The sequence below is a fragment of the Elephantulus edwardii genome, unplaced genomic scaffold, assembly GCF_000299155.1.
Source record: "Elephantulus edwardii isolate Elephantulus edwardi_28Jun2011 unplaced genomic scaffold, EleEdw1.0 scaffold00029, whole genome shotgun sequence".
Taxonomy (NCBI): Eukaryota; Metazoa; Chordata; class Mammalia; order Macroscelidea; family Macroscelididae; genus Elephantulus; species Elephantulus edwardii.
The window spans coordinates 1-16564 of record NW_006399779.1 but is presented as its reverse complement, the minus strand read 5'-3'; positions in this window follow the sequence as shown (position 1 = coordinate 16564).

The window sequence follows — 16564 nt, the reverse complement described above, 5'->3', positions numbered from 1 at the left end:
AACAACAACAACAACAACTAGAAATTAGAATGACTAAAGATGTTTTCAACACATGTTCCATGTTAAATCAAATCTTTTACCAGGACTGTTAATGCTGTTTTTTCTGACAAGATGCAGCAGCTCAGTAAGATAGTAATTAGTTTTTTGTTATCCAATAATTCCCCATGGAAAACACTGAACAGCCAAAGCTGAGGATTATAGGTATGATCCACAACTCCACATATTACCTCAAGATGGTAAAAAAATAAATAAAAATATTTAAATAAGCTTAGTCTTTAAATTAAAAAGTGTTTTTAAGAATAAATGAGAAAAGTCTTATTAAAAAATTGAGATAAAATTTTACTTTCAAAATTCTTATTGCTAAGTTGAATTTAAAATGAGGAATAACACTTAAAAAGTATTTTGGTAATTAACAAAAACATGTTTTAAGATATTCCATATTTTTCAGAAAACTACAAATAATGTAATATAAAGTGCATATGGAGTAATTACTTACTATGAAGCACAGGATGATCTGTTAAAATAAAGTGAAAGTAATTTGCTTCACTCTCATGAACAAGTAAGTTACATTATTCATTTTCTTTTCTTCTAGGCTGTAATGTAAATTGAATATTCTATGAATCATTTTAAATGCTATATTTCATTTTGGAATAGAGGATATGCCAAATAGAATAATAAATGCTTAAAACAAGGATGGATGTGTGTAAATAAACTTAGTTGAAAAAGAAAACTTTGCTTATTTATATCATTGCCTTCTGCTTTTAAATTCTCACTTTAGTTTTTCAAGCTTTCCCTGTTGGCACTTTAGATGCATACAGAAGGTAATGCTCAGCCATCAGCACTTAGCATCATATCTACAAAGAAACGCAAACATCAAACTCCCAGGCTTCTGTGCCCGAAAGCGCAAACGTACCAGGAGAAAAATAGTTCCTTTATGTGGCTTGTATAAAGGAATAGTTCCTTAGCACTGTAGAGAGAAACACTTTCAAGGTCTTTCTACCCCCTCACGAGCTAAGGACACTCATGAGTAGGGCAATTTCTCTCATTTTTACTTATAAAGAAGGAAGGTACCAGCAAGGAGAATACCCTGTAGGTGGAAGACAAATTTGAAAAGAAAATTTTAGCCCTTAAAGTGTGGAAAGAGCCAGTTGTGTAAAAAAGCGCGTAAGCATGAGTATGCTCTAGCCCGATGGTGAGACTTAAGAAGTGCTGGCTTTTTAGATCTCTAAGTCTCTTGAGGGACCAGTCCTTGGGGAGGGCCACCATGTTTGGGAGGGTGGAGGGACAGCATAAGAGAGGAAGACCCTTGATAAGATGGATCGATTCAATGATTGGGATAATGAGAGTAGATATATCAGAGACAGTGAGGTTGGCACAGGATAGAGCAGGGTTTGAGGCTCTTGTACATAGGATCACTATGAGTCGCAAAAACTCCATGGCACATAACAACAACAAGTCTCTTGATAGGGAGTTCTGGTGGTTTAGTGGTAAAGAGCTGCACTGTCAACCCAAAGGCATTTGTTTTCAATCTACCAACTCCTCCAGAGAGAAAGATGGGCAATTTTCTCTTATGTGATTATACTGCTTCTAAAAGTCCACTGTAGTTTAAGCTATGAATTGGTCCCAACTCAACAGTATATAACAAGTCTCTAAGTGTTGCACTACTAACTGAAATGTGGAGGTTTGAACTCATAGGACAAAGAAATATTTCTATTAATTCCTTTACTTATATTGCATTGTATTTTGTGATAGTATGAGGCAAAAAATGTCAATAAACTCAGGAATCCTATATAGTAATATCTATTCCTTAAAAATAGATCATTTTTTAAGAAGACAAGCTCAGTATAAGAATTATCCATATGCACATAAATATAACTTGTTTCTTCTATTAAATCCAATCTAGACTGACTTCCACAATTAGAATTCAAGTGATTAGGAAATGAGGTGTGCATATAAACCAGTGCAACTGGACATACTTACTCATCTTTACTAAAAAATGTGGGAGACAAATACTTAGTCAAATAACTAAAAGAGTTCTGAACTTGTTCTCTTTGCAAAATAAAAGATGATCTAACAGAAAGTAGAAATTATGGATGAGTAGTATGAATATAAACATGCAAGTAGACTCTTACTAAAGATTATTTTAAAATGCCTGAAGCAGTATATACAAAAAAGGAGCTGCCAGAAATTCATACTGGATTCAGAAGAGGTGGTGGAAAAAGCAGTAGTAACATTATTGAGGTATTGGCTAGTGTCACCATTAAATTAAAAGGGTTCAGCAACAGGATTTGAGAACCTCAATACCAGCAAAGAAGAAGCAAAAGAATGCAATGCATTCTAAGAGCTAGAGATTCTTGGGTGAGTCAAGCCAGGGTCTGTGGGAGCAGTAGCCATATCAGCTGGAGCAGAGAACCAGAGACCTGAGTCGAGACAGAGTGGTCCTTGGGATGACTACCCGATGGAAGCAGAAGTTAGAATCATTGCCCAAGATTTTTGGACACTGGCCAAAAGGCCAGTGAAGCTCCTGTAAACACATTTCAGAAGCTATTCTGTCTGACTGATTATTATCTTGCTGCCCTAAGAATTAGTCTTTGACTTCCCTACTATGGTACTGTGTGAGCTATCATATTGGACTTTGGACCCAATATAGTCATAAGATTAGTGTGGGGGTGAGTAGAAAAAGATATGGGAGCGTGAGGGACCTCGTAGGAATTGGTTTAGTGTTATTCATGGGGACAATTCCCCATTGTGAAGTTGGTAAAGGTCAGATATAGCCATACCTTGTGACCCTTGCTCTTTTTATGAGTAGGAATTTCAGAACACTTCTTGTGTTTACACAGATTAAACAATCCTTGGAACAGAAAGGAATGATAAGTGGTCAAAAATCATAAAAGATGTGAATTAGGGCTAGATCCTTTCACCATACCTGTTCAATCTGTGTACTCAGCAAGTATTTGAGAAGAAGAAGAATGGGTCACCAGGCTTGAAGGAAAATTCATCAACAACCTGTGACTAGCGGACAATACTACCTTGCCTGCTGAATATGGAAAGGACATCAAGCACCTATTGTCATTGACCAAACATTATGCTCTTCAAAATGGGTTACATTTCAAAATCAAGGGGAAAAATTAATTAGGACAGAATAAACAGCATTATGATAAGAAGACAAGAAAACATCAAACTATTGTCACATGTTTCATTTTCACTTATCTACAATTAACACTCATGGAAGCACATTAAAATATTAAACATATTGTCATTGGATATGTTGGCTGTCAAAGGCCCCTTTAAAGTGATAAAAGGCAAGAACTTTGAAAATAATTCATTCACTCTTTTGACTTCAAATTTTTTGCCTTAAAAAAGAAGCTTAATTATCTAGTAAAATTAGTAGCTCCCCGATATTTTATTACTCATCTCACACATATGCAACATACCCAGATGCACACATACTGGATTCCTTTCATCTAAATGTCAGCAATTTATTTTTAAAATAGCATGAAGTAATAAAAGTTTTAAAATCAAGACAATTCTTTCAGGAAAACTTCCAAGAAAATTATATTTTATATTTTCTAAAAAAGACATTTGTGCAGCTTCTATGCCCTCCAAAATGGCATTTGCAGGAATTATTAATATCAGAGATATCATATAAAAGTCAGTGTAAACATATTTATATACTTCCGAACTATAAACTGAATTATGTTTATCATCTAGCCCTAATTCATTGATCATATTTCTGAATATTTTTAAAAAAGTGTGCATCCAGACAATTTTAGAAATAGAACATTTCAGAATCGTACTCCACAGACGTTCTGGGCAATTATAATTTTGCTTCTTTTTGTTCTTCTCAGTTTTCCAACTATTAACAAAGCTTGGGTGGCTGACTCTATAGGAAGTTGTTGCTTCCCTAACCCAAGCCTCATCTCCTTGGAAATTCCAGTTCACTAGCCAGTCTGCAGCAGAAAAGAAGACAGTTTCCTTTCTTGAGAATTACAGCCTATGTCACCCATTGGAGGGTCATCTATTAATTGGTTCCACCTTGTTGGCAAGGAGAGAGAAAGCTTATTTCAAGAAATATAAAAATTTAATCTAAAATAGTTAAGCTTAACATAAAAGTTTAATGGTTGTTCTTGATGATGTTGATGGCTTTCAAGTCAAACACGACTAATAGCGATCCCATGAACAAAAGTCCTGAAACCCCTCAACAAATATGGGCATTTATCAAAGTTCATAGAATTTTTGGAGGCATGTTATTTAGGATGTGGATGACACTCCTGCTTCTAAATTGCAAATTAAAAATGTTTGCAGTAGTATCATCAGTCTTACCTATTTAAATACAGGGTTGACGTGAATCACAGAAATAGTGCTATTCTATCATGTCTATGTCTATGAAAAATGTGATGGTAGGGAAACCAAGCAACCTTCCAATAAGACTTAGGATAGTTCATAGTGGTTGGAAAACCTTTTTGCCAAAGACATTCTCCACTGCAGACTGTCATTCCATTTCATGAATAAAACAAAGTCTCTATCAAAGCTTTCAGGCTTTGAGATAGGTTTTAGCAGGGTCTTTAAAGTATGTACTGTAATCCAAATGGCCTTTTCAAAATGATGTCATCTAGAAGATAAAGAAGTCAACTAAGTTTTCGGTTCTTATTAAACTAATTTGCTTCCTTACACAACAATTTTATTTAGGCCCATTATGTAGTCAGTCTTGCAAATGAAGGTATGGGCAAAAAGATAAATCTGCTTTCTCAGCATGAACCAAAAGAAAATGTTTTTGAGCCAATGTCTAACTATTCTGATTGCCACCACAGGAATTTTTCATTTGTTTGTTCTTTACAGAGTAGTATCAACACAAAAGAAAAACATATCACTTCTTTTGAGTTTTCATGGATTAGAAAATGGCTGGCGTTACTGTCTTCTTTCCTTGAGTCTCATCTCAAATCTTTCTTACTTGTTTGCTTCACAGGAATCAGTTTATGATTAAGCTCTTAAATACATATGAACAAAAATTTTCTTTGTCTTAATATTGCATAGGAATCTTATTAACCCAATATCCAAGTAGATAACTTATAAATTATAATTTGTACATTAATATCAAATTTGTATTAAAGAATATATAATATCTGTTGTTGTTGTTATGTGCCATCAAGTCACTTGCAACTCATAGTGACCCTATGTACAACAGCCCTAAACTCTGCTCTATCCTGTGCCAATAGCACTGCCTCTGACACACCCATCCCAATTACCCCAGTCACTGAATCAATCCACCTCATAGAAGGTCTTCCCTCCTGCGTTGTCCCTCTACCCTACAAGCATGATGTCCCTCTCCAAGGACCTGTTCCTCCTTACAACACGTCCAAAGTATGTCAGACGAAGCCCCAGAATCCTTGCTTCCAAGGAGTAGCCTGGTTTAACCCTCTCCAGGATGAATCTGTTTGTTTCCTTGGCAATCCATGGTACATTCAATACTCTTCTCTAGCACCACAGCTCAAAGGCATAAATTCTCCTTCTATCCTACACCATTAACATATAATTCAGATAAATTCTTTGCCACTGTATGAAAATAATCATTTCCCTCCATTACTGAAGCATATAAAAAAGGAAGTTGAGTCACTTACAAAAGAGGAACAAAGAAAGTTTGAAAATAGAATCAAAACACTAAGGATATTTTATTTTTATGAAAGATAATTAGTGCTTATGTCTTGTCTTACAAAATGTACTATCCCTATTAGCAATCTTGAATCTTAATTGCTGTAAGAGTTAAGGAAGATTTTAAAAATTCACTCCAAAAAGTTAATATTCAAATCTGGAATAAATGCATGATGAAAGGATTTTATGAGCTTATGAAAATATATTTCTCAGAAATACCTTTGATTTTATGGTCTTTTTGCCTTTAACTTTGGAACATTGAATAGAGGTAAATACAATTTTTACATATTATTTTATGGATGCACAAAATTTGATGATCTTTTGAAATTCTCACTCTCATGAATCTCAATGGCATAGAGTCAGAGCCATCACAGAAGACCCTCCAGCATGTTTCTAAGGTTGTAAATTACATTGAAGAAATTGTGCATCTTTTTCTCATAAAGACGTTGGTGGATCCAAACCACCAGATAGGCATGACCTTAGTACAACTTTCTCCCACACATAGGCTATTAGGCTCTATCTGTGTGATTAGGCCTGTGTATAATGAGTATAATTCATTACAGATGCAAATAATATTTTTCTATCTTTGTAACCGTGGACATTGAAATAATTAGTATTTTTTATAATCTTTACTCCATGTCTTTTATGATTGTATTTTTTCTTCACCCTGCTTGTTATTGTTGTTGATTGCCTTCGAATTGAGCATGACTCATAGCGACCCTATGAACAAAAGGCCTGAAGCTATTAACATTTATCAAAGTTCATAGAGTTTCTGAATGCATGTTATTTAGGAAGTGGATGTCACTCCTGCTTCCAGATAGTAACTTCTAGATTTATCTACATGGGTACATGTGAAACAATGTCTATACATTTATGAAACCAACAATTAGAAATTTAAAAAGGCAAAATGTAATTTGAGATGTTATTTTAATTTTCACTGAAATTTTTTTATAAAGAGTCTAAATTTGAAAATCAAATGCTCTAGTTACAGAGCATTGCATTTTTAGGAATATAGTGCTTAAGTTACTTAACTATGACTCGATGGCACTTAACAACAACAGCATAGAGAGAGATCAATTGGCCTAGTAGAAAGAAAGTGATGCTACCAAGCCAAAGGTGGGTGACTCTAATCCGTGGCCCTCAGGCCTGTCTTTAATTGGTTTTGGTGAAACACTCTTCTAGGTCATATAGCTTTGGTCTGTCCACTTGCTGTTCAAAGGTAATTCCTGGTTGCTGTGAAGCTGAACACTGTGTGTCAAATGTGAGAATGGTTACTCATGGTGGACAGTATTTGGTGGAGCTCCCCTATTAAAACAAGCTTAGAAGCAGGAGTGGCATCCACTTCTGTAATAGCTTGTCTCTGGAAACCCTATGAACCTGGAGAAAGGATGAAAGTTATTACAAGTGTCCAGGTATTACATTTTTAGGGTTGCTATGAGTCACCTACGACTCAATGGCACTTTTATAAGGCAAATTTTAATTTTATTTGATGGTCACAATAATTTTATAATTTATTTCTGTGTTTACTTCTGTTGTGTTTGTTAGTGTCCTCAAGATACCATCAACTCATAGCAACACTAAGTACATCAGAAGGAGATAGTGCACTGCAATTGCTTCAGTGCTTGTGCCCGCTGTTACATACACTGTGTCAATCCATTTTGTTGAAAGTAGTCCTGGTTTTTGCTAAACCTCCACATGGAGGAGATTCATATTTACTCCCATTTCCAAAAAAAACTGGAAAAGAATGTAGAAATTAACAAACAAATCATCATTATCACATGCAAGTAAAATTTTGCTGAAGATTACAAAAAAATTACTGGACCAGTATATTTGAAAAAAACTGCCAGAAATTCAAGCAAGATTTAGAAAAGGTCATGCCACCAAGAATATCAATGCTGATGGATTCTCCCTGAAAATAAAGAATATCAGTAGAATGTTATTTGTGATTATTTTAACTATGCAAAGGTATTTGACTGTGTTGATCATAAGAAATTATGACTAAAATTGAGAAGAACTGGAATCCTTGAATATTTAATTGTGATTACAGGAAAGCTATACCTAGACTAGCTGCTGTGTGAAGAAAGCAAGGGAACACTGCATGGTTTAATGTGAACAAAGAAGAAAGGTGTGTGTCAGGGCTGTATCCTTCCTCCATACCTATTCAAACTGTTGTTGCTCTTAAGTGCAATCAAGTTGAGCATGACTCGTAGTGACTCTATGAACAAAAACTGAACTCTGTACTATAACTATTTTCATTTTTCTATGTTCAATCTGTATGCTGAGCAAATAATTGGAGAAGCTATACTTTATGAAAAAAAATGTGACATCAGAATTGGAATAGTCTGTGTTATACAGAAGGCACAAACTTGATTGCCTAGAGTGAAGAAGCATTGAAACACTTGTTATAGAAGAGCAAAGACTATACATAGCCTTTCATATGGATTACACCTAAACATCCAGAAACCAAAGTTCTTATCACTGGGCCAATAAGCAACATCATGATAAATGAAGATAATTTGAAGTTGTCAAAGGTTTCATCTTGCTTGGGATCCAGCAGCCAAGAAATCAAAAGATGTACTGTATTGTATAGATCATCTGTCAAGGATCTCTTTAAGGTGTTAAAGAGCAATGATGTCAATTTCAAGAGTAAGGAACATCTGATTCAAACTCATGGGGTTTCCAATTATTTGTTATGCTGAAAGTTGGACAATTACCAAGAATCACAGAGAATTGATACCTTGGAGTTGCAATGTGGGAGAAGAATAGTGAATAATTTTTGGACTGCCAAAAGAACAAGTAGATATGTATTGGAGAAAGTGCAGCCATGGTGCTCCTGAGAATCAGTGGTGGTGAAATTTTGTCTCATGTATTTTGGACATGTTATTAGAATGGAGGCTGGCCTTTGAAAAAGGGCATCAAAGTGGAAAAGTTAAAGAGTCAACAAAGGACTCTCAATAAGATGGAATGACACAGTAACTTTAACAATGGGCTCAAGTATATCAGAGATGATGAGGGTGACACAGAATAGAGTAAGATTCAGATCCATGTTCATCATTGTATGAATCCTAGCCGACTCAACATTACCTAACAACAAATAAGAACCACTTTGTTAAAGAAAGATGTTTTTCTCCAGCCACTGATCCCTCCTGACAATATGCTCAAAGCATGTGAATAGAATTCTTTGTAGAACTCCTATATTTTTGGAGAACTTTGCAGAGGACATCTAGCGAGTCTTCATTTGTCTATGAGCCGTTGGTTGGAATCAACTAATGGCTAACCCTCCAGTGGTTTTTCAGAATTTAAATCATATGGGAGGAGATATCCATCTTCCTACCACGGAGCAGCTTCTGGATTCAAATCTCCTATGTTTGGGCTGGCAATGGAACTCCAATTCACTAGGCTACCAGAACTCACTATTTAATTTGTAGCCTTTGTTCATTTACTACAGAAAGCATCTAAATGTTCACTTTATTACATAGATCTTTATTCATCTACAACAAAATATGCTTACCATAAAGTTATATATAGAAATGGATATATGATCTCTAGTAGCCTAGAGAGTTATGAACTGCGTTTTCAATCCAAAGCAAAGTGGGTCAAATCCAACTACTTTTACACAGAAGAAAGATGGGCATTCTCTTCCTCTGTGATTTTTAAGCCTCTGAAAACTCGCTGGATATTATGTTATGAGTTGGTTCTGAATCAATAGCATATAACAAAAATAACAGTTTATTTATCGTTACTCATTGCTGTTGAATGGAATTCAACTTATCGCTGACTCTCCAGTCAATTTTCATAGGCATTAAATCACAAGGAAGGAGATGGCCCATCTTTCTCCTGCACAGACCCTGATGGGTTTGGACTGCCTGAGAGGCTCCACCTTTAAAGGTTCCACACATTTTTAGAGAAAATATGATGCAAAAGAAATTTGTAAAAAAGTGGTAGAATTGCTGTAAAGAGAATGAATGACCATGGCTGGATGGTAGCCAAGCAGAGTGGATGTCCTTGCACGGTAATTGTTACTGCCTTATATTTCTATGAGCTCACTTTCTATTATGGTTCCCTTAAATTTTTTATTTATTTAAGATAATTGAGGAAATGACATCATCATGATTGTCATTGTCAAATCAAGGGGAATTTGAATTAACAATATTTTTGGACACTTTCCCTAGAACAGAAGCTATTACTCACTGGAAGCTTCATATAAAATCTTAAAAGCTAAGGAAATGATTACGTTTCTTTAAGAAAGTCAAGGAAACATAAGACTGAATTCATTTCAAGGACACCTTAATGGATCCTCCTTCCAGCCTTGTAATATACTCCAATGAGCATAGTAAACTATATTCAGAGCTAAATGTTTAAAATGCAATGATCTTTGAGTACATGATTCTAGAATGTCATAAAAGAATTAAATGCTTCATTTTTGTCTGATAAATTAACGGGTAAAAGGTGTATATTGCTTGACATTTGAAACTAAGACATTTATATTATGTTCATTAGTCTACCTATCATTTTAACTTCAAAAATATGGTGATGGATTGATTCCATTTAGAATTACTGTGTAAAATGAAGTCTTACTCTTTCCTCCCCATATTCTGTGTAAAGAATACAAAATCTTATATGAATTAAAATAAAAGTAAATTGGTTTTAGTTTTCAAGGTGTCATTCCTATGATACCAAGAGTGGATCTCAAACAAGGGATTATTGTCTGATCTTTAGTTACCCTATTGTTGTTATGTGCCGTTGAGTCATTTGCAACTCATAGCGGCCCTATGTATAACAGCCCTAAACCGTGCTCTATCCTGTGCCAATCGCATGGCCTCTGACACACCCATCCCAATTACCCCAGTCACTGAATCAATCCACCTCATAAAGGGTCTTCCCCTCCTGCGCTGTCCCTCTACCCTACTAAGCATGATGTCCCTCTCCAAGGACCTGTCTCTCCTCACAACATGTCCAAAGTATGTCAGACGAAGCCCCGGAATCCTTGCCTGCAAGGAGTAGCCTGGTTTAACCCTCTCTAGAATGGATCTGTTTGTTTTCTTGGCAGTCCATGGTACATTCAATACTCTTATCCAGCAACACAGCTCAAAGGCGTCAATTCTCTAATTCATTTTCCTTCAAGATAAAAAAATATAGCACTTAAAATCGTTATCACTTGCCTGAAAATTATGTAACTGGCAACTCAACTCCTGAAACAATTCCAGGCTCAGGTTAATTATATCTTGGAGCCTTTTATTTTATAAAATATTAAACTACTTAACTATAAAAGAAATAAAAAGTATAACTTTTTACATAGGTGTGACATTAAACATAGAGTAGGACTTTTCTTAAAAGAGAGATTTCCTATAAAGGTAAATGTTTGTTGTCAGAAGATGTCAAACAAAATTTCAACAGAATAAATATATATCAATGTGAGCCATACATGGGTCCACCACGACAGTTTATTATTTAGTCAGTGTACATACCAGCAGTTGTAACTTAAATTTTAAAATATAGATTTAAAACAACTGTTTTCTTTTAAAACACATTCTAATTCATTTTCCTTCAAGATAAAATATAGCACTCAAAATCTTTATCACTTGCCTAAAAATTATGTAACTGGCAACTCAGCTCCTGAAACAATTCCAGGCTCCAAGATATAATTAACCTGAGAACCAATCTCTTATCCTCTATCAATATGTGTCTGACATCCTCATTTGGGATAAATTAAATTCTGACTCATCCTTGAAGTAAAAAAAAAGATAATTAATTCAAGCTTCTTTTCTCTTATGTGTCTCTAAAACACAGGAGAATAAATGTTTAAAAATGACCTTCTTTTAAAAAAAACAGTTAAAATAATATTGGTATACTGGTAAAGCATTTTATATCCCACTGCTCCTAAAGTCTAAATGATTAATAATGAAATTAGAGTTATTATATTTCAATATTATTTTGCAGGCATGTGCTGAAGAACAAGATCATTGGCTATGACTTATTCATAAATTAGATAAAATCCTATTTGGTATTAAAGCATCATCCTGGGCTCATTTACTGTGAATTTGTATTATTCAAATCCTTAGGTGGAACTAAATTTGCATTCTTTATGTGTGAACTTGATAGGTTGAATTGCATTGCAAATTTGCAGTAGAATGGATTATTTAGTGTGAATCATCAAAATTAGAATAGAATAGAGGATGCTTGATTTATATCAAGACATTTAATAATATTTTAAATGAATTGATATATTGAACTAATTATAAAATAGCTGTGAAAAGCTACCACGCATAATCCTAATACTGTGCTGTGATTCAGACAAAATGGTTAATAGCGTTCAATTCCAGGATTACAGACTAAAATCTTACTGTCTATTTTGTAAATGATCTTCTCAAAACTAAAATAGCATTCTAGAAGTAAAATGTTTGCCCTCAAAGATGTACAATTGAGAATACAGAAATATAAGGCACAGTATACTGGGTCATATAATATTATAAACTAAGGAGATATTATAATAACAAATAGGAGGAAAACAAGCAGGTAAGTATATAGTGGAAAGAACCCCTTTCTAACTAATGTTGACTGAAAATCAATCAGGGAAAACTTATTTTTTTAAAAAATTATTTTATATCAGATTGCATACAAAATTCATATACATTGCATTTCATTTGTATGCATTTTTACACACATTCTTTCATTTACATTGTGTTTCATATGATCATTACCATACATTGTGTTTTATAAAGTAAATCATCATTGATCTATGCCTACTACTACTGCATCTTTTCAGGTCCCCACTAGATCTTGCCTAATTCTCTGATCCCCTCCCTCTGCTCACCAAATACTATGATTTCATGGTTTCCTCTGTCTCCATGCTAAGCTCCCCTGTTCCCTCCCCTTCTCACTTAAGAGTTTTGTACACATCTTAACAATTGTCCTTCTGTTTTTCAATAATGGGCTTATGTAGTATTTGTCCTTGGTGAGGTAAAAATATCTTAAACATAATTGAATGATCTGGTGTTTGAAAGGTAATACAAGTTGGTAGAGAATTTTTGGCAAGAAATTATTTTAAATTACTACTTATGCTACTTTGGATGATCTTCAGCAATACTTTGCTTGCATGTGATATTAATGATACTGATATTGTTTGATGATTGCCACTTTCTCTTGGGTCACCTTCCTTAAGAATGGGAACAAATATAGATCTCTTCAACTCAGTTGGCCTGGTAGCTGTCTTCCCAAATTCCTGGCACAGAGCATGTCTGGGTCTACCTCTGTTACTGGAACACATCAGTTGGTATTCCATTAGTTCCTGAGGTCTCGCTTTTTGCCAATGCCTTCAAATGCAGCTTGAATGTCTTCCTTAACACCTTTGACTTTTGATCATATATAGTACTTCCTGAAATATTTCAGTGTTGACCAATTCATTTTTTTTGTACAATTACTCTGTGTATTTCCTCCATCTGATCATTCAGGATTTTCGCCATAGTTTCTACAAGCTTTATAGCTTGAAGCTTAAATATGGTTTTCCATTCTTTCAATTGGACAAATGCTGAAATAGTTCTTTAACTTTAATTCTCCAATTCCATCTATTTTCACATTCCTTATATGTATACTTTGTTGTTTGATATCTTTGTTCTCATCTCACAACTCCTCTGGTCTTCAATCATTAGTATTCAATACCTTAAATCTAGAGATTATTTTGAAATTCAGGTGGGATAAAATCAATCATACTTCAGTTCTAGTGGATTTGTTTTTATTTTCTTCCATTTCACTTTGAACTTGAACATGAGTAATTGATAGTCTAGTATCTGGCCTGATTTTGACTGTTTTATTGAGCTCTTCAACAATTCTTCTCTCAGACGTAGTTAATTGATACCTGTGCCATCAATCATATATGTACACTTACGTTGTATATTTCTTTAAAAAGGGACTTTGCTATAAATACATAAATGAGCATACTATTGGATGTACATTTAACATAAATTCAATGCAGGCTGGTTTTAAAAGTGGTTCTAATGCCAGCAATAATTTTGCTGATATCAGATGGACCTTGACTGAAAGCAATAAATATCAGAATACCTTTTTCTATCTTAATGACTGTAAAAAGCATTTATCTGCATGGATTATAACTAACTCTAGCTAGCACTGAGACAAAGGAAAATTCCAGAATACTTATGTTTATATGGAACTTGAACCTATACCTAGAAGCTATTGTCTTAAGAAATAGAAAGAACATTGCATGGCTTGAAATCAAGTAAGATATGCATCAGGGAACAGAATGAAATAAATGTTAGAGAGGAAAAGGAGAGATAGTAACTTTCATATACTGTTGGTAGGATTATAAAATGGTATAATTACTCTGGAAGGCTGTTTGATGTTTCCTTAAATAGATGACTGTAGAAATTCCTTATGACCCAGCTATTCCACTGCTAGGAATATACTACAAGCAAATTAGAACTGAGTCACAAATGGAGATTTGTACACCAATGGTCATAGCAGTGTTATTCACCATTTCAGAAACATGGAAGCAGCTCAAATGCCCAGCCACAATTGAATGTATTGAGAAATTGTGGTACATTCACTTGATGGAATACTACGCAGCTCTAAGGAGCAATGGTTTTGAAAAATACTACACAACTTGGGAGAGACTGGAGAGCATTATGCTTAGCAAACTAACCCTGACTCTCATGAACAAATACTGTATAAGACCATTATGGTAAAAATAAGGATAACTAGTAAAACATGTGTGGGGATCTAGGAAAGCAAGGGATAGAAACAGAAAGATGAGAATGGGCATGGGGGATATCATAAGGTCACAATATTTGGTGGGTGGTGGGAGGGAGTAAAGAAAATGGGAAAGATCTGCAGGAATCTGGGAAAAGGTGATAATGGTGGACATACAATGCTGATTAATTTTATAAAATATAAAGAATGAGAATGATTGTATGAAACAAAATGTGAACAAAGGATAGTATGAAACACAATGTACACAAATATTGTATGCAAATCAATGTTGTTGTTGTTACATGCCATCGAGTTGCCTAAGACTCATAGTGACCCTATGTACATCCAGCAGCTCTGGAGCCAGCCCTGTCCTGAACCAGTCTCACTGACTCTAGCACAACTACTGCCATTGCCCCAGTTACTGTATCAATCCATCTCATCCAGGGTCTTCCTCTCCTGTGCTGTCCCTTCACCTTTCTGAGTATGATACATTTCTCCAGGAATAGATCCATCCTGGCAACGTGCCCAAAATATGTAAGATGGAGTTTCAAAATCCTAGCCTCCACAAAGAAACTTGGTTTCACTTGGTTTTCTTGACAGTCCATAGTATGTTTAAGATTCCTCTCCAATATCACAACTCAAATACACCAATTCTTCTTCTGTCATCCTTAGGCATTGTCCAGCTCTCTGATGCACAGCAAGTCATTGCAAAGATCATGGCCTGGATCAGGTGCACCTTAGTTTCTAGACAGTAACATGCAACATCCCATGGATGACCTAAAGAACAAACAGATATATCGTGGAGAGGATGCAGCCAGAGAAGTGTTCTTTGGAGGTAAGAATGATGAGGCTTCCACTCACATACATTGGACATGTTGTTAGAAGGGTCTAGTCCTTGGAGAAGGACATGATGCAAGGAAGCATGGAGAGTAGGCGAAGGAGAGGAAGACCCTTGACAAGATAGACTGATGTGGTTAATGTTTCAGTGGGCTCTTGTGTATCAGGAATTGTGAGGATGGCACAGTGTAGAATAGAGTTCAGATCTTTCATTCACAGGGTCACTATGAGTCATACTTAACTTTATAGCACTTAACAACAGTAACAGCCATCTGCAGAAAGCTGAAGCAGAGTTCACATCTCTCACCACATACAACAAATCAACTGAAGAGGGATCTGAGATCTAGGGATAAAGCCCAAAACCATAAAAGATCATAAGTGACAAAATTGAACCAAGCCCAGAAGGTCTAGTTCATGGTGTAAAAGGGCCAGGAGAGGATAAAATGGATGAATGGCACCTTCTTGGGAAAAAAAAAATTAAAAAGACAGCCTTCAATAGCGACCATGGACACTCCCCTAATAATGACTATATTGTTTCTTCTGTATTAATACTAAGAATATTTTGACCTCAAGTAGATTACTAGAAGTAGCCATTTTCTATTTCTACTGAATGAGGTTCTTTTAAAAGTACATTCATTCCATTTATAACTGCATTTATTCCATTGATACATCTTTTCTTTCTTTGTCCACAGCTATTTGTGAGTAAGTTTCATGAGTTTCTATATTAGCTACATTATTTATGAAAATTGAATTTTACTGACTTGTTATGCCATATCCTGAGAAAATAACCAAATGTCATGATTAAAAAACTTTCTTTATGGGGTTTACGAGTTTAAAAATAATGGTTGGTCTTTGATGCAGCCCCAATATTGATTTTTCTACAAGATAAATAAAGAAATCATAATTAGGAGCCCGAAAGTTGTTCATTTTGAGGAAAATAAAGGAACTAATGAGTAAAATAGATATCTCCGTTTTCTTAGAGGTAAGGAGCTGTGCTGTCAACCCAAAGTCTATTGTGGTGTGGTATTGTAGGGTCAAGGAAATTCGTAGCAACCCTGTGAGGAACAGATTTGAAATATTAACACAATCAATATCCCTATTAGTACTCCACCAAAAACTACCTTACTAGACCCCCATGCCTCAGGATACTCTTCAGTAGCCATTGCAGTAGTATATGCAAATACCACCAACATACCACCCAAATAAACTAAAAACACTATAAGACCTAAAAAGGACCCACCAGAACTAATAATCAACCCACATCCTACTCCACCACTCAAAATTAAACACAGAGCAAGGAACACTACATGGTTCAAAACTGGGAAGGGCGTACGCCAGGGATGCATCCTATCTCCATACCTTTTCAACCTATATG